The following is a 6,000-nucleotide window of genomic DNA, read 5'->3' as shown; positions in this document are numbered from 1 at the left end:
AGCAATAATTTTGTGTTATCGTCAGTGAATAAATTGACTCTTGTGCAGGAAATCACTCGTGTAATGCATGTATGGTCAATTTTATTCCTCTTATAATGGTAGATGTCATAACGACTAAATATACCAAACTAGCTATGTGGAAAAACACTACAATGCTAGAGCAAAGGGAAATGCAAAAAAGCTTTTCTAAAGCTTTTGGCTAAGGACTTTTTCTAAAAGTCATTCATCGGAAAATATATTATAAGTAATTAAGCACTGAAGAGGAAAGAAAACACTATTTGAGTTTAAGCCAAAATTCCTGATGTCAGATAACACAGTTACACCAAACATCACGGATTAGATATACCATAAGCTTCTTGATACATTGACCTACATATTATAACCTATGTAAACATCTTTGAAAAAAGCCACATTCACACTAGCCTAGCAGCACATAACCTCATTTCATTGTCACTAGGCCAAACTCCGTACACCCAGAAGACAAGTGTTATGGGAATGGCCCATGAGATAATGCGGCTGTCTAGCTGCCTTCGTAGCTTGTATTGGATGCATAAATGTGCTTAGCGTGTGTTTCATGAAAAACTGTGTTTATATTATAGAAGAAGCTACTAGGTTATAACGAGTTGAGAACAACTGGCCGCTGTTTCCAATTGTTTCTATTAAAAGTATTAAAAAAAAAAATGTAATTTACCTGTATACAAGGGAAATAAAATGTGTTTAACAGCATAGCAAGCGTAAGGTGAATCCCGGGGACCCCACTCCAATATATTCTAATGTTCAGCTGCTGGTGATTCGATGTTGAGACAGAAATGCGCAATAGAAGCAGAAACTTTTTTTAGACCCTTATTTTGAGTATGGTAGAGAAGTGTGGATATCAATAGTGATGTGTTTTTCACTTGATATGATTTAAATAAATCGTATTTACTTGAATAATTTAGTAAATGTTTCTTCGGTCATTCGATTAACGTAAACATATACTGTTTGTATTAATACAATTTACCTTGTTTTTTACACAGCTAGCGATTTTTTAAGCAAGATTCAGCTTTTTGTTTATAAACCACACTCGTAGCTTGAGACGCACGGGCGTTCAATCTATGCCGAAGCTTCCGCGCTGTAGAGTTTTTTTTTGGAAAGCTATTCCACTGTTCTTTTCAATTACTTGCCCTCTAACTTCCTCTGCCGTACCCGCTGATGGTTAAAAACAGCACAACGCCAACGTTAACGCTGCATTATAGCAACTTGAAATTATTTGACCTGAGAATCAGACCAAATAAACTCAACAACAGGAAAAGGCAACGCATAATCCGCGTGAAGTTGGATATGTGTACATCGAGAACAGAAAAAATTGATATTACGGTGTTTTCTTAACTAATTGCCTTGTCCCTTTGGCATTTTTTTGAGTTAAGAAACGCCCCCCATTTCTCGTCCTTTTATCTGTTAGGTTAACAAGTAGGTATATAGGTGAAGGCAGCGTTGTATTTTCATTTTATTGTCCTGCTCTATTACTAATACGGGGTCGTTTTCTTAGTTGAAACGACATGACATCTCCAGCTAAATTGCAGCGTTTAGCTAAAGTTTTTTTTGGCACGTATTTAAATTAATTTTATTTATGTATCCTTAACTTTGTAAGCTATGGAATATGTTTCCACAGCAAACACCCTGGTGTCGTTCAGTAAGCCGTAATAATATTTTTAGTTTTTCGAAAGCTGGTGCATGTTCTACTATCAAACGCAGAAACGCCCGAAAGCAAAAAGGCACTGTTTGCTTATATCGAGAACATTGTCGTTTGACTGAAGAAATATCGACTTCTATTTAAAATTCTGGCAAAAGGATCTCGACCATATGTGCTGGTAACGTCCTGCTAACAGATCAATATACACGAAAATACGAGTACATACATTTTTAAAGTCCAGTCATTTCAAAAATACTAAAAGGTAAAACAAAATGGTTATGGTCGGAAATTAGAAACTTTCGCTGGTATGTTAGAGGGTTTGTCAGGCCGGAACTTGAACGTTTCATTGTAGTCCGGTATGTTCAAGGGACGCTACAGTTCACATCGATGATTGTTGATGATGATGTATATCAGGGGGCGCCTCATGTCTTCCCTTGTCCTTTCCTTCAAAGAAAAGCATTGATTGTCAGTTCTATATCGGAGTTAGAAAGGCTAGCCCCTTTTTATTCTCACGCTAGTGGATTTCTCGACATGACATGATACTGTTGCATAAAGATGCTGCTGCCAACCTGCTTAGATTTAACAACTATGGCTCACCCTCAAAAATATAGCAGTTCAAGAAAGGGATTCTCCTGTAAACTGTTACAGCCCCTTATGCGACATTAATTTTGACTACGTAACCTGCAGTTAAATTTCTAGCTATTTGATTTACTTGTACAGCGTATCGCAAAAAACTAATTATAGTATATTATGTAGTAATTACAACTTTTCAGTTTTTGTTTATATACAACTAATATTTAAATTACAAAAGAACCTAAAAAACCTTTAACTTATATATATATATATAATTAAAGTTTAAGATACTTGCGGTAAAAAATGGCACCAGCCGTTTTACTCCTGCACCTTGCTGTAACTTTTGGTAAGTTTATGGTAATGTAATGTTACTATGTAACCGCAATTATCTCGAGTGATTCTGCAAATGTATATTAAGAAACAAAATGCTATGGACAATAAACTTATGACGCCAAGCTCACGATCTCAATTTTTTTTTAAGCTTATAATAACTTTCCGACACTCCTTTCTTTTTGGTTCTTCTTTTTTTGATTCAAAACGTTGTCCATGAATATTTTGAATAGTCTCGTGTGTTTCAAACCTCTCTGCGATATTATCTTTGTACTTCTACCTTATCACACTTCCCACAGTATCTCAATTTTGTATCAAAAGTTAATTTTGGTCGACTCATTGGTCTGAATAATTACACTCCACAAATTATAAAGTTATGACTCATTAAATAGTGCAAACATGCTTTTAAGGTATACGGTATATATATATATATATATATATAATTTGGGCTCTTTTTTGTGACGTTTTTTTAAGACCGGAAAGAATAGATATTTTAATAACATCCTTTGAATTTACTAAATGTGTCATCCCTGACAATCACGTTTATTTAATGTGAGCACCATTCATTGTGATTGATTGCGACCTTAATAAAGAAAATAATTCTTATTTTCTTCAATTAAGTTGAAACTCTCCGACCCCGGTACAGGGTCACCATTAACTAAACTATCTGTGTCATTACCTGATTTAATAATTGTACCGTAATCATAAAGTTATACATGTACGTAATATTGAAATCAGTAAATGATTTACTCCTTAACATTTGGTGACGTGCCTTCGACCGATCAATGGCAACTACTTTACACAAACCATATAGTAATTTCACAAAATATCTAGAACTCACGCGACACAGGTCTGCAAATAGAAAAAAAACGTACATCTATGTTTGCTCAGTCAGGCCAATTCTAATACTGATTCTAGATGACTCTGCGAAAAAAGGACAGAGCAATCAATGCATCATGGTCAAAGACGTTTCGTCTGGAGGACTTATAGTAGGGAACGCGAGTGAATAACAACGAACACTTGTCCGTTTTCTATGGATAAATGAATAGCTAGGCAGGATAGCATACACACAGTCATCGAGATCTCCTATTGACACTACATACTGCGAACATGGTACGTTATGTTAAATAAAAACTGTCGACACTTCTACTACAAGCTATATCTCTGTTCGTTCTGTTGTTATTGTTGTTGCCGTTCCCTGCCATCTTTTGTCGGTAACCCACTATTTGAGACAGAGATGGAGTTCCTACCCGTTTCGCTGCTTTGCGTTAGCTGCTTCGGGGTCTTCGTCGATTCTGATAGTTTACTAGGTACGGGCATATGGCATTAGACTTCATTGTAGTCACTACATTATGGTCTAAAGATCGCTCCTGACTGGTTGAACGCTCGTTGCGCATTACGTGACTTCTCGTGATGGTGATCACAAAACCTTAAAGCTGGTATCAGTATAGACGCCAGAGCTACACATCGCGCTGAAGAACTCGTTATAATAAAAACCTTGGTAGCACTGCAGCCACTGACGTAGTTCGCAGAGAACCGCTATATTGTCATGCCTGCACCTACACGTTTGGATAAACACATGCAAATGCATAAAAAGCGGAAAGCTAAAAGTAAAACGATACACTAAAAACATTTATTCGAAACGGGAAAAATTTTATATTTAATGATCTGCTATGTGTAACAATCCGGATTGACGAAAAGAGAAAAGTTCTGGAGTGTTTAATTGTAACAGCATTACTTATATCTAGCGATTTCAAGTCGCTTTCCGTTAAATGTACATGTATTCTTTTAGGCAGCTAAAACTGCGATCCGATGCCAGCGTATTCTGGGAAATTTCACGAAGTCTAGTGAGCCGGCGCATATGCAATCGACATTGCAGTTCTGCTATCAATAATTCAGTGCGATAAAGCAAAGGACCTAGACTCATGGTTAAAAAATCAATCTACAATAATTTCTTATCAGGATAGTTTTAGCTGTTGTTGAATTTGAAGAATGAACACTTGCAACCTATAAAATCATCTGCAAGTTGGAATCATATATACATCGTCTAGTTCTGAGCAGATTTAAAAACTGATCAATTCAAACTTGAAACAAATAGAATGTTTTGGTTTCCTGTTTTCGTTCTGATACAGTGCAATCCTTGATTTTTATATTCCGTACGTTTTCGCGCAGACGATTCCCACTTAGATATAACCACTCTGCTTTCAAGGTCCACCTAATACAAGAGACTCTCTGATTCAAACGTGCATTTTTACTTATATATTTTCTAGTTTACTTAGCTATGCGAAACTATACACGTACTAATTACTATTATCGCAGCGGATAATCGCCAGAGGCATTATTATAACATTAGAGGCAGTAACATTAGTGGCAGCCTTTTTCCATGATATCTAACCCCACACAAGTTAAGCCGCAAAACTGTGCAGTGCCTTCTAGTTACATTGAGATTCAGTGCTCCATTATAGTCTCTGTTATATCTGTCCTAACCGTCATCCATTCCGATTCATAATTGCTGTCGTCAGCATTTTTTTGTCGAATGTTTATTGCTGTCATACCGATGAATCGTCCAGCGCAGTGACGAAGACGATGACGACACTTAGACAAACACAGTCGTCTATCGATGTTGAAGGTAATACCGCTAGCAACTAAGTACCTAGTACTCCATATCGTAACCCACTATTGGTTGCTTGGCCGATATTATCACACTATTCGGTCTTATTTGTTTGCCTATAGTTTTTTTAATTGGACTGCGTAGGTAGGTAACCGATGAACTTAACCGACATTCTGAACGATCTTTACCACTTATTACTGCTAACTATTACTTACTTTCTCGGAGTAACAAATGACAACACACATCATTCCTGCAAAAAAAAAACGCGACCGTGTGTGGTTTTCGCAACCGAAATATTTATATAGGTAATAGACATGAATTCAGATACAATCTAGATAGAAGATTCTGTTGGATGGAACTATTCTATTTAACAAACGGTGATATCAAAATAGTAGCAAAGTTAAGGGTTGCTGCATAAGCGGTTACATAGCACACACACAAATAATAAACACGTAAATAACTGTATCATTAAATATATAAACAAACCGATGTAATAATCTCAGTAAATATATTGATTAGGCAAGTTATAGAACGTGGCAGGATCATTGTGTGTGCAGCTTACGAAGCGAAAGTTCCCTGTCCAATATTGACCGCTCTCCTTGTATTTACTACCGAATTACTACACAGGTGACAGTGTCTCTGTAAACTGTATAATCCAGTTATTGCAGGCGGTTGCGGATTGTCGTATGTCAAGTCACAGAATGGCAGAAATGTTTGTATATATTATCACTTTAGCGTAATTCGTCTGCTAACGCTAGATTTTTCATTGATCAAGAAGGATGCCAATGGGAGACTCTCACTACATATAGAATCT

At 36.5% G+C, this 6,000-nt stretch overlaps 1 protein-coding gene and 1 long non-coding RNA gene across 5 annotated transcripts in view; one reads left to right on the top strand and one right to left on the bottom strand.

Moving 5' to 3' along the window:
• The window catches only part of LOC111262011 (sorbin and SH3 domain-containing protein 1), a 39,743-nt gene that overhangs the window by 1,605 nt on the left and 32,138 nt on the right, over positions 1-6,000 (top strand). The window lies entirely within an intron of this gene.
• LOC147753253 (uncharacterized) lies at positions 1,463-5,386 on the bottom strand. Its single transcript, XR_015311786.1, has 2 exons — positions 3,826-5,386; positions 1,463-2,116 (listed from the first exon to the last, which is right to left on the bottom strand). It is a non-coding gene; the product is annotated as an uncharacterized LOC147753253 (long non-coding RNA).

The sequence above is a fragment of the Varroa jacobsoni genome, unplaced genomic scaffold (assembly GCF_002532875.2).
Source record: "Varroa jacobsoni isolate VJ856 unplaced genomic scaffold, vjacob_1.0 scaffold_621, whole genome shotgun sequence".
Taxonomy (NCBI): domain Eukaryota; kingdom Metazoa; phylum Arthropoda; class Arachnida; order Mesostigmata; family Varroidae; genus Varroa; species Varroa jacobsoni.
The sequence above is the reverse complement of the archived record's forward strand: the minus strand, read 5'-3'. Positions and strand labels throughout refer to the sequence as shown.